Genomic DNA, 13,414 nt, shown 5'->3' with positions numbered 1-13,414 from the left:
CCTTTCAATCTTATGTTGCAGGGTATTGCTACTTGAGGCAGAAAAGCTGCCTTTTCTCACTTCGCAAAATAAATGTATTTCACATATGGGGGGAGAAGTAAGTATGAAGGACTACCAGCTCCTAGTGTTCTACTCTGTCTCACCTCCTTGGCCTCACCCATGGAATGCACCGACATCCACACCAGAAATAGCAAATCAGTCAAATACAAATATAAAATTAAAAAGCACTGATCTTACCTGCCATTTCTGAAGAGCTGGTGGGACTAAGAAACAAGCCAGTCTTTATAGCACCTGCACCAGGGCAGAAATTAGACTGGGCTGACCTGGGTGTGGCCAACAGGGAGAAACTGGGACCAGACTGAGCCAAGAGGAAATATCTGCTAGTTTGCTTTCCTGGATTAAGCAGAAAGGTGAACATGTCTCCATTCCTTCTGAGTAAATGTTGACTTCCTGACAAATCAGTAAAAAGGGAAAAAGAATAAAGGCACACATTTCTTTTCTGCAAATGAAAGAGATCAGCTTAATTTTATGATGATAAAAGATGATAGTGGAATTTGGCTTCTTTTTGCCTGTTGGTTGACATCTCTGATGGGTTGGGGACACAGAAATGTATCATTTTGCCAGCATGCATTCTTGGAGTTTAACAAGGTCCAAATAGAGCATATCTGAATGGCAGACCTGCCAGAACCTATATGCTGAAAAACCAAAGTTTTGTCCCATTTAAAATTGTTCAGTGAGATGATTTGTATAATTAAACAGTAGTCAGATCCTCAGTGATTTAGAAATGCATATAAAATAACTGCTGATCATCGTGGATGACAAAGACTGGACAAAGAACAAGGCAGTTGCACAGAGCAAGCTTGAGTTATCTTTAGTAAAATCATACACATAGTAATATGGACAATCACAAAGTTATATCTGTGCAAATGAGAACAGGCCAGAGGTGCAAAATGGGAAATTCCATTCCGAAATGTCTAGAAAGGAACAAAGTGTTGGGCCAGCCAAGCACTTCAGCATGGACTATGACAATACAATAGGAAAAGGGCAGTACTTCAATGGACAAAGGGGAAGGTCGTAGAAATAATTTAATTCTTTGAACATCAGTCAGGCTGATCACAAAAGAAAATGATGAATTCTTATTGACAGTCAGCCATGTAAATCTCACAAGATTAGGGAACCAATCCTTCCTACCATTTAAATATTTACATAGTTCTTATTAAGCCAAAATAAATAAAAAGAAAATATGATAAATAAACTGCTAACAAACATGTATAATTTTAACTCTGAAAAAAAGAAAAAAAAAGGTCTGTGAAGGTCAGGTTTTCAGAAACTCAGAAACTGACAATACAATGTCAATATTTCTCCTCTAAAGAGAAATTCAAAACCAAAATCAGAAGCTGGCCCCTAGTACCAGAGGTATTCTGACCATCCTGGCAGGCAATCTACCTTGCCCATCCAGCTTTCTGCCTACAAAATGTACTTAAGCAGAAGTCCAGGTACCTGAAGGGTGGTTTTGCTATTTCTTTGGTATTTGTGACATGTACCACTGCAATTACATTAGTGGCTTAGTGAGAGTCTGGTAACCCCCCAGCTGCCATTGGTACAGGGACACCATCTGCCTTCAAGGGTGCACGCTGTCATTTGCAGGTGGCTCAATGCTGCTCCCATGACTGAAGTCACCTGCCATGGAAACACTGCATTAACATTATACATGTCCTACCAATTACTCAAGCCTGGGTGTAAGTGCAGCATCCAGGGCTTTCATGTGTCCACAGGCAAGCTGTCTTATGTAACCTCCAGCTAGGATTTACAGTGTTTTGGTGCAATCTTTTGAGCTTCAAGAGAAGCCAGGGTATCCTGCCCAACAAGGCTGATGTTCATTCAGCAAAGTGTACAAGACATTTGGGCAGCCAGGGCATTAGTTATCTATTAATGAGCTGACCAAGCAGCAGATTTCTCCATCAGATCTCCTCTCTGTCTTGAGTGTTTAGAAGTTCTGTATTTCTTCTCTTTCAGGCTCTTGGTATTACTAACATTACTTCTCAGTATTACTACTCAGGCTGCAGAACTTCACCTGTAAATCCTAGTACAAATCTAGCAACCTGTAGCTACGTGACCACTGATGGTGTTTGCTAAATATATGAATAAGATTAGCTATAGCAACAAAATCATTAAACTTAAGCAACCCAAAAAAGAAAGAGCTCATTATTACATTCCTTATTTCCCATCATAATGTCAAAAAGCAACACCCTCCCCTCCCCTCCCCTTCCCCATTTAACACACCTCTGATTTTTCTGCAAGCTCTTTCAGCACTCGTTTTCACGACAGACACATTTATACTAGTAAAACACAGGTGTGAACCATGATGTCTCAAGGTTAACAGCAATTAAGGACCTAATTTAGGTCCTTAACTGCAAACATACAAAGCTCCTTCTTCACCTGCCAACGGCACATTTTTCCTATATTTCAAACTGCAGATTTATTTACATACTGCTGAGAGCCAACAGCCCATACAAGCCAAACCTGTCCTTGTCCAAAGTGCAGTGTCATGGAAGAACAACTACAGGTTTATGAAATTGTATTCAGTGCATCTTCTGCTCCAGCAGATGAAGGGCAGATAAAGGGTTCGAGTGAGCAGATTAAAACAGAAAAAAGTAAGACATCATAGGTTAGCAGCACAGAAATTGGATGGTGAATGGAGGAGGAAAAGTTCCCAGCAGTTCAGGGGTGATGTTTAATAAAACCAGTTTGTCCAGCTTTAAAAATACAAAGGCTGTAGCACTAAAAAGTAACTTTAACTCTTTATGGAGAGGGCCATCTGGTTCTATGCTCCAGGCCAAACACAGACTCCAGAGAGCAGAGGAGTTTCAGAAGATGGTGCACAGGAGAAAGCTGGTGATGAGAATACTCTGCATAGCTCATAGTCCAGCTTTCTGGAATAGCTCTGATGGACTTATGGTTTCGTCCAGGGTCTGGATACAGGCTAGCTACTGGATGCTCTCGGGGGAATATGTAAGGAGGCAACTCCAAGCAGCAGTGTGGGTTGAAAGCACATGAAAAACTGAGAAACTGTGGGCTAAGAGATTATTTCCTCTTTACTTCATCATACTACAGAGCTGTAGCTGTCCTACACAGAGCACTTTATTTCTGCCCATCAATCTACCCCCATCAGGTAACAGCTCTGGAGGAGGGGAATTGGCACACCAGGAAAGTTTCACTCTCCAGCGTTGGATGGTAACTGGTGAGGTTTGCTAAGAAAAAAACATCAGTCCCCCATCAGGAGCTGGTATCCATCTTGCACATGTGTTTGAGGGCCCCAAGCATGGTCAGCTCACTCCTGACTCTTCTCTCAGTGGGAGCTTTCACAGTACTGGTGTGGGAGTGACAGCAACAGCAAGAGACGCTCAGGAGGTAGCACCACAGGTCTTTCTAGCATCACTGACATGTTCATTACAGGGGTTTCTCCAGCTGCATGATGCCCTGGAGTGAGATTATTACCTCTCTTTGTAAACCTCCTTTAAAGACTCAACAACACCCAAGGCTATGAAGCCATCTTAGTGCAGCCCTCCATCACCTATGAAGACTACTTCATGGCCACAGTGAGGTACTTCAGGAAAGCGCAGAGTGGCTCTGCCCACCATGAAGAAATAGGTGAGCCCAACAGACTGGGCAGTGCCATTGGTGAGTACAGACTGCTTCGTGCCTCTTTCCAGAAAAGATACCCATGGGGTGACCATCCATGGCCTCCTCAGGCTGGACTGTGGGACAGCTCAAGCAATCTTGCTGTTGCTGTCACCTGTAGTGCTCTTGGTGGTCCCTAAGGTTGCAGGGCCTATGCCAGCTCACCATGACTCAGCAGGGTAGGTCATTCAGACTTAACTCTGCCTCAAGCAATAGGCACAATTCCCAGGACAGAAAAGCTGTCGAAGGCCATCTGTGACTTTATAGTACAGGGGTAGGACCCTCCGCACCCACCAGAACAAGCTATTGCACACCCATTCATGGAAAGACCTCAGCTTGCAGGGCCCAAACTTGACTCCTGTCCTGAGCAACAGCTAGCACACCTCTTCCCTATGAATAACTTTCCTTCCACAAGTGCTGGTCCCTTATTGCCCTTCCCATGGACCAAACTCCCTCTCTTCTCCATGAATAAAATCATCATCTCCTCCTCATGAACCAAACTTCTTCCTGCTGCGCCTTTTAGTAAAACCCTTCTTCTATCCCCTCCACTTTTCTTTCATACTGCGTTCCCATGCTCAGATTGGCAACTGAGAAATGGCTTCTCTGGAGTTGGAGTTGGCAGGTCTAGAAGGAGAGCTCAGCTGCCACTTATGGCGAACAGGAGGATGGTTTCTCCATTTTTCCAGTTTATGTTATCTTCCTGCTCTGGAACCAGTTCCCATCTTATCTGGAAATCTGGGACACAGCCATACACCAAAGCAGAAGCAGTTGTCAGGCCCCTAGAAAGTCACTGGGAGAATATATGGCTTCAAAAGCTCCAGAGATTTATTTAAACAAAGAGAGAGTGGAAGAAGCTTTATATACTCACTGTAGTTTTCATTGTACCATACCAGCTTGGCAACATGGGAGTAATTCGCTGCAGTGGACTCTTTTCCCTGGACTACATCTTAAATTCTAGAGAGGCTGAATACATGAATAGATGTAAAAAATTATCACAAATTTTGTGGTTTGATTCAGTGCTTAATGTGAAGGAATGTCTATATGGATAGAGCTTGCAGGGGTTCATTAGTATTCACAATGCATACGTAGTAGTCTCCTCTTGATCATCATATGCCATCACATTACAACCAATGAGAAGTTTAAGCACCGTTTTATGATCAGGACAAGGTGTCTCAATGAATGGTGGCCACTGTGTGTTGGGCCCAGCAAAGCCAGCACTCGAGCAAGGCAGTCACTATTTTCTGAAACTTGGAAGATCAAAGAGTGAAAACTTGGAAGTAGAAGCAGAGTCTGAATATTTCTTTGAAGGAGAATAAGGTCTGTCTCATGACAGACCTCATGGTTTTCTATATTGCATAATACTGAAAAGTGCCCTTTATTACAAGAGAAGAGCTGTCAGTTCTCTGTTGAACTCAGACTTTCTATAAACACATCCTGTTCTTCCTACTAGGCAAGATTGTTTTGTCTGTAAATATCACAAGAATCATAGATGAAAATAGGTGTTCACTGCTGATGACACAAGATTAGATAATAAAAAGTCAACAAAAACCCCCCACAATTCTGGGAAATATTGCAGGAATTCTGGCCAGTGCAACAAACATCTGAGTCCAGTCAGGCTGCAAGAGCTAGTTGGAGGGTACAGTCTCCTCTGGTCTCCTCCAGACCCTTTTGTCTGGGCTCCAGAGCTCTCCAGACCTCACTTTTTGCCCTCCTTCACCCCTTCAGACCTCTCAAGCTCTGGTCCCCTCCAAGCTCCTCTGTTAGGGTACCACTGCTCTCCAGGTCGCTCTGCTCCCCCTCTGGTCCTCTCCAGGTCCCTCCACTAGGATATGGACCCCCTGTCCTTTCCATATGCACTGTGGACCCCACCAGACCCCTCCTTTTGGGGTTCAGTAATGTACAGGCCTATGTGCTCTGGTCTGGTCCCTCCAAGTTCCTCCACTTGCCATCTGAAGGATGTTTGAACACTTACCCTGAAATGAAACCTCACCTCAACAGACCTCTTTGGATACCAAACGCACAGTACTTCATCCTCAGAAAGAGTAAGGAGAAATCGTTCATTCCAGACCATAGACCTCGTCTTCACTAACTGTGCCCATCAGGATGTTAGTGGCTTTCCAGCTCTGAAGTCTGTCCGCTCTTGTGACATACCCTAAGCTGAACCCCACAGGCACTTCAGGAGATCCAGGAAATGTATCTCCCAGCTCTAAACATGAACATGGTGTCTAGAAGAGGGGGAAGGAAACCTGGATAACTTAAAGGGATTAATTTCAGCTTAATCTTTCTCCTGAGTGTCTCCATAATTGACCAAAGACAGTATTCCCCCCACTCACCCCTCTCTTTAGCTCTACCACATTTGCTGGCCTTGCTCTACTCACTATCTCAGGTGTCCAGTGACGGAGCTGGTTTGAGCACCTGGTTTCCAACGCATCAATGCATCCAAGCAGGTGGCCACTCATGCCTGGGCATTCACCCAGGCCTGTGGGACTGTGCCAAAACTGACTCAGTGTCAGGACCATGCTCCTCCCTGGCCAGCGGAGGACAGAAATCAAACCACCCAGCAAGGCAGAGGCCAGGGAAGGTGGCAGTGCACAGACCCTCCTTTGAGCTGGGAGTTGAGCATGGAGGAGCAGTTCCTACACAATGAGGTTTCCATCCAAACTGCTCCCTGCTGATAAATCCTCATTGGAGAGGCGTGGGGTGGCAGTGACATAGAAAAGCTCTTGCACAGCTCTTGGGCATAACTCTGGGAACTTTGGATACCTCAGGATAGGTTACCAGATCCAGCTCCCACCCAAACCAGGGATAGGCAAGTGCTTCTAAGACTGTCTTCCAAAGAGGATATTTTTGCTCCAAAGGAGAGCCCAAGGTCACTGACAGACCTTGCTCAGCAAGTACTTCCTCTCAACAGCCACCTTTTCTTCCTTTCTCCAAATCCCCTCTTCCAAAAGCCAAAAGGCAGGTAGCAACCTGGTGAAAACCACACAAGTTTGCAACATCATGCTGCCAGCTACAGGGCAAAACACTGCCTGGTCTGTGTGTCAGATTGCCTCAGCCAAGTCTGGACCTGTTTTCCCAGAGACAAATGTATGTATATTGGGGGAAGAAGGGTATGGAGGAAGCTGGGATGTTCCCAGACTACGAAAGGAAGTTGGGGATAGTTGTCTAGGGATATGTTTCCTGTTGGATACAAGGAGATGAAATGGGACATAGATTTCCCACCATGTCCACCTCCCATGTCACCACCACTGATGATGTGACTGGTGCCCAGTTCCCTTTCCCAGCACTGCTGGGATGCTGCTTTCCATATCAGCCTTAGCTCTGTGCAAAGCAGGTGGCAGCAGTAGCCATGGTACCCATGCTCTGCAGCTGGGGCTGGGGTGACAGAACCCATCTCCAGGGTGGTATTGGGTCCTGATCTGTCCCCTGGGGCAGGGTGACAGCCACAGGCTGCTGCAGAGATCTATTAGACAAGCTGCTGTGATGGCTGAGTGATGAAGGTGTTGGACTTGAAATCCCCTGGTGTTTCCCCATGCAGGTTCAAATTTTGCTCACAGCAGGAAGTTTTACTGGTCACTCAGGAGGGACAGCAGACCCGGCACCTCTCCTTATCACAATTAGAAATATTCCAAGAGCATGTTCACCCCACGTGGCTGGGTCACCCTACTCCCTACAGCCCATCACAGCCTGGTGGCTGTCTTCCACCTCTGGTATTTTTCTGCTGGGGGGTGCGCAGCCTGATGATAGGGGGAAAAGGAGGCTGCTGCCACCCCCCCACCCCAAAATTCATCCAGCCCTGACCCGAGCTCCTGAACCAGAGGAGTTGCTTGAGGGCAATGCAGCCCCCCAGGAAAATGCTGGGGCCTGCAGTGGCTACAAGAACCTCCTTTCCCTGGCTGGGAATCCAACCCAGGCCGCGGCAGTGAGAGTGCCAAATCCTGACCACTAGACCACCAGGGATGAGATGGTGGTGATGGTGGACCTGTTGGTGGCCACCAACCAAGCCCTGATGGGACAGAGACACTTGGGCCCGACAGCCCAAGGACAGGACCAGATGGGATAGATACCACAGCCTTTCTGGGGGACTTTTCAGGGATGTCTGCTCCTTTCTGAGAGTTGTGGTATTGGGAAGACCCTCTGTGCAAGAGGCCCCCATGTCTGCCAGCCCTGGGAAGTAGTAGGTAGCTATGCTGGGATTCTGATCACCACCAAAGGCAGGTTTGGGGAGGGTAACAATGGCCAATGGTTCAAGAAAAGACTTATCAGTCCCCTGAGGGTTCACCAAGAAGGTTCAGCCCAGCTGATGATGGAGCATGGACCCCATTTGTGCTACTATACATTGCCAGGCTCGTGTGACACATCTCACTGGACACAGGCGACCCAGCTTCATGGACACAATCACCCTGACTCCCAGTGCACAGCCACAGTTTCCCTGTAGTCACCTCAGGAGAAGCAGAACAGTGTAGGTGCAGTCTGATTGTTGTCAGCAGAGCCTTCCCTGTTCAGAGGAAACAGGAGTCTGAGCCCTTGTGCTGATAGAGGCAGTGTGTTTGGAGTCACCATTCCTACTAATTTTACAATAATATTTGCATCTTGTTTTTCTAGGAGAAAACAGACAGTTGGGGCCATTTCTTGAGACTTCATCTGGGGCTGCAAAGCGTACGTGATCCTGGTTTCCAGAGTCCTTCTGAGGGAACAGAGACTTCTGCCTTCATTTACCCCACAGAAGGAAGCAGGATCTCATTAGCCAGTGTGTTCATGGAGATGTGCTGCCAGAGAGGCTGGATGGGAGTCACAGTGGCCAGCAATGCACTGGTATTGCCTGGGCATCCTGCAGCAGTAATGCTTATGAGCCCCCCACCCCAGTCCTGCATACCACACATAGCCTATTTCCTTGGCCCCATACATTTTACTTAAAAGATAAGACTTAGGAATACATTTTACTTAAGAAAAAATAAAAGAAGAAGCTAAGTCAGACTGGGGAAAAACCAAAACCAGACTTCTCCCCCACCACCTGCACTCACCTCCTAGAAAAGAGGATTTCTGATGAATAGGAAGATGTAGAGCGTGGTTCTTACCAGCATGGGCAGCACGACAGGGCGCTTGCAGAGCCCTGGATCCCTGCCCAGGGCAAGGAGCCCAAGGGAGAGCCCAGGGTTCAAGGTGACAATACAGCTGTCACCTGTCCCTGCAGCACCCAGCACAGCGAGGTTCAGACCCAAGGGGAATGAGTGCTGACCCAGCAGATGGCACCCAAGAGGGTGTCCGGTGCTGGCAGGAGCCCTGTCTGCCCCAGGCTGTGTGCAGGGAGGAGAGCCCCTACCCGAGAAACTTGGGCAGGCAGGAGGAAGCACTGCAGGGCTTCTCAGCAGATGGATAAGCCACAACAGATGGAGGCTCTGGGAATATTTCCAGAAGATGGCAGAGGGCCCGGTGCTCCTTGAATGCCCATGTATGGTTGGGAGGAGAACTAAACAGACAGAGAGAAAAATATCTCTGACTTGTAGGGATCAGTGCACACAGAGTGGGGAAACCCCCCTGTGGCTTGCCTTGTCCCATGCAGCTCCCTAAAATGGCCAGTTCAGATCCACTCTCCATATGAGAACAAAACCCAGCATGGTCGCTATGGTCCCCCCTTGCATCCCTTCCGTGACATGGTCTGGGGTTGCAGTGGGACATCTGGCATTCAGGTTCTCTGTCCCCATGACGCCCTGATCTCTGCCCAGGTTTCTCTGCAATGCCTGGTGGATCCCAGCTGCTGGCATCTTTGCCACCACCTTTCCCTGAGGAGTTGCATTGCAGTGAGCAGGAGGGCAAAGGGAGGCAGTGAGCAGCTTTGGAGGATTGCGGAGTAGGACAAGGAGAAGAGCACAGAGGAGGGTCACCCTCCCACAAGAGCTGACCTGGAGCAAAGATGGAGCCATGATGAATGCTCTGGCATATTCCAACACGCTGGCATCTCTGCCATCATGGTCAGGACTGCAGAACACACCTCCAAAAACCTGCACAGGGCCAAGCCCCCCAAGTGAGGGGCAAGACTGGGCCATGCAATGGTCATATGGGATTATGCCATCCCTTGGGCGTGTTGGGTGGGGGAAGAGGGAGATGTGCTGGGCTGAGGCATAGCCACCCTGTGCTTTCGGAAAGATATGCAGTTGTCATGGTTTTGCTTGCCCCTAAAAGCTCTAACAGAGCGTGAGCAATGGCAGCCTTGCGGTTGGGGGGGTATCAGTGTCACTCTGTGGCTTCTTAGGTCTCTATCTGGACCTGTCAGATATTCTGTCATAGACAGTAGCAGTTCCTTCCTCTGCCAACAGATCTGGGCACACCAAAAGAGGTTCACCTGAATGTCCCATAGCAGAACAGTGCGCGTCTGTGATAATAAAGGAAGGGGAGTTGAGTGACTTCCATCCTACTAAATGCAACAAGGTAGTGCTGCAGCCGAAGAGCTGCATGTTGGAGCCCAGAAGTGTGCAGGGCCATGTAGTGAGGTAGCTGTGCATGTGTAAAAACTCCCTTTCTACAGGCGCTGCTCCTTTAAAAGACAAGTCCCAGCCCCAGGAGCAGCCTTGGGGCAGCAGGGACAGCTAAAGGGACTGCTGACAAGTTGGTGAAAGTAAGTGTGAACCTGCTGCTCAGGGGTGGTTTCATTTCCTGTTTTGGTCAGTATAGCGTTCATGACAATAGGTATTTGTGAAAATTTACCTCACCTCACACAAAAGCTATTCCGATATTTCCTAGACCTGTGGCTACCATTTATTCAGCAATTCTGAGACAAAAGTGACATTAAATAACCTCAGTTACGCTTTGGAAAAGCCAAATATTCGCCTTGAAAACTGACTGATACGGCTGACCAACGTCCCTGTAAAAAGCCAGGAACTTAAATCGCTTCCGCGGCGTTTGACGGCTCCCGCCCAGGCTCCTGGACCCGCCCACCTCCCCTCAGCGCGACGCCATTTTCCTGCCCGGGCTCCTGGGAGGGAGGCGCTGGGCTTTGGTGTTCTCCCGGCTGGATCAGGGGGTCAAACAGAGGCAGCTGCAGAAGGAGGGCTGCTTGGAGGTTTAGCGCTGTCCTTCAGCCCCAGCCAGACCCCAGAGGTGGGCACCCGTGGAGGTGACCCTGCTGGTGCCACGGGGCTGCCCGTCCCCAGGATTCACCTCCTCTCATGGGGAGAATCCTCCTGCAGCCCCCAGAGCCCGTCCACCCCCCCGCCGCGCAGCAGCAACGGGCATGGCAGTCGAAGGACATTGGAGTAGAGCAGGCCTGTCAATCATTTCCTTAGAGACGGGCAGAAATTGAAAACACAGATGCTTTCGGGCAGGTATCCAGCGACCTCAGGGAGGCCGGAGCCGCCTTCATCCACCTGGTTCCCGTACAGGCTCCGGCCGCTGTTAGGACCCAGGCTGGTCAGACTAGGGGGTCATAGTAGGTTTCAAAATTCCCTCGGGCTACATAATTCTGAAACGCCACCAAATAATCGAACAGACATTTTATTTATGTTAGAAGCAACCTGATCTCGGAAGGTCACCACCCTCTCGGATCCTGCGTTGCCGGTGGCAGTCGTGGCAGTGCTCCGGTGGTGGGCGCGCGTACCTGGCTCCTTGGCACGGGGGGCTGTGCCTGCACTGCTGGCCAAAATCCCCTCTGGCCAGTGCCCAGGGGGATTCTCTGTGCTCACCATCCTCCTCAGGGACCTGACGCTTCCTTTTGCGCTGGGGAGGCGTACAGGAGGGTCCTGCCTGCTCCTCCGGCAGCATGGGGGACAGTGGTTGGGGGGGGGGACTGCGGCATTCTGCAATGCAGTGACTTCAGCTCCAGCACTGCAGGTGGCTGCAGTGAAGGAGGTGGCTGGCCACGGGGACCTCGGCATGGTTGAGGACCATCCTGATCCTCCAGTGCCCGTGGCAAAACTGTCCATCCCCAGGAACCTCCATCCCTGCCCAGAGGAGGAGACGAAGGCATCGTCTCCTTGCTGGGGCTGGGGTGATGGGGACCACCGGCACTCCAACCATTCACCTCCGCGTGCCCCCATCCTGCTGGGCATAGGCACTGGCCAGCACCGCAGGAGCTGTGCTGCAGGTAATGGCCCACGAAGGCCCCTTCCCCCTCCTCCCAGGCAGCATCCCTGCGGGAGCCGGGGAGCTCTCAGCAAGTTTAACAGGTCTATGCTTTTTTGAAATAGCATTCATAAATATATAACATGGCACCGGAAATGGGGTTCCCAGATGCTTCTGGCAGTCATGGATTAAATCCACCCAGAACGCCATTTTCAGGCTGATGATGACTATGGTGTGGCGGAATCATTAAAGGATTTTTTTTATAGCATGGGGAGCTAGTTCATACCCATGGGAATACTAAGTGTTTGTACAACAATCACTTCTCAGAGCATAGTGCTTGCACATTTTGAATCCCCGTCAAAAATTATGTCAATGTTATGAGTTCAGGCTAATGTGGGAACATAGAAACTGGGAGAGATTCCCAATGTGCAAGGCAAGGTTTCCAAGCCAGATCTTTCTGATTTGTTGTAGAATCCACCTAAGCTGCATGGCAGAGCAACATCGCAGCACCATCTGCTGCTTGCAGGTCCGCAGCCCTGCACCCCCGTCAGGTCAGGTTGGGCTTCAAACTTTCAAAGATGTTGACAACATCACCAGGTAAATACTTCTCTCTTCAGGGTGACAAATCTTGCAATTACTGATTAGAACAAGGTGTCTGTGTTCTTTTCCTTGCTATGAGGAAAAAGACAGGGCTCATGTTTCTCACACTTTCTTCAACTGAAAGACAATCTCACATCCTCAACACAGCTGTAGCTGCCTGTTTGAAGAAGTAGACAATACTGCAAGCAGGTATGAGCATCAAAAACACCAACATATAGAGTTTAATTGCTGCAAATATTTAGGTTTTAAGAAAACTAATGCCCGGGTGGCACTTCTCTTTGCAGTGCCTTCCCAGCAACAGCCCAGTGCATCTGACTTCACCTGTGGTTGTGCAAGCATTTCTCCAGCAGATCCCAGCTCCTCTTGCCCCAGCTGACCTTTCAAACACCCATACAAGTATGCAGGAACATGGTGCTGCACATGGGCAATGCACAGCAAGAACACCTGCAAGACAGCGGGCTGAGAACAGTGCATGCAGATAGGCTTCATTTTTAAGCTGGCAGCTGTGTGACCCTCTCCTTTTCTTCACTGTGATATATACAGGACCAAGTCCAAAGAAATTAATCAATCATGCACATGGAGCAGTTCTCTTCCTCTATGCCCTATACCATGACACAGCTCAGATATGACAGCAAAAGGAAGCCCCAGCACATGTGGCAGAATGAGGGTACAAGCTAAGTTACCTGTGGCAAGACATACACACACACACAAAAAAAAAAAAGAAAAAAAGAAACAGGAAAAGAAGAACCAGGGAAATTCCAGCACTCCTCCCCAACCCCAAATCTGAGAATGCCATGTTCAGAGTTCTTTTGCACTGTTTTCCTCTAGGAGCATTTCCAATCTCATCACTGTCCAGTTTCTGGCCACTGCCACCTACCCAACCTTGGGACCTTGACAGCATCTGCCTCTTCAGTCTGACACCTCTGACAGCTTCTCCATCTCACCCACGAGGCTTTTTCCAGACAGAGCAGAAACAGCCCGGGATAGCCAATAGTTTGCAAGCATCTCAGAGCTGTAAAGAGAACAAACACCCTCTCCTCTCTGCACACCAGAGGCAGAAACTGCTCTCAGGAAT

General features: G+C 48.8%; 1 non-coding gene across 1 annotated transcript; it reads right to left on the bottom strand.

The window, feature by feature from the left end:
• Positions 1-7,569: 7,569 nt before the first annotated feature.
• On the bottom strand, positions 7,570-7,641 carry TRNAE-CUC. Its single transcript has one exon. It is a non-coding gene; the product is annotated as a tRNA-Glu (tRNA).
• Positions 7,642-13,414: the final 5,773 nt, after the last annotated feature.

The sequence above is a fragment of the Tyto alba genome, unplaced genomic scaffold (assembly GCF_018691265.1).
Source record: "Tyto alba isolate M040663 unplaced genomic scaffold, T.alba_DEE_v4.0 Super-Scaffold_19, whole genome shotgun sequence".
Classification (NCBI taxonomy): domain Eukaryota; kingdom Metazoa; phylum Chordata; class Aves; order Strigiformes; family Tytonidae; genus Tyto; species Tyto alba.
Note: the sequence above shows the minus strand (reverse complement) of the source record. Positions and strands in the feature narration are given on the sequence as shown.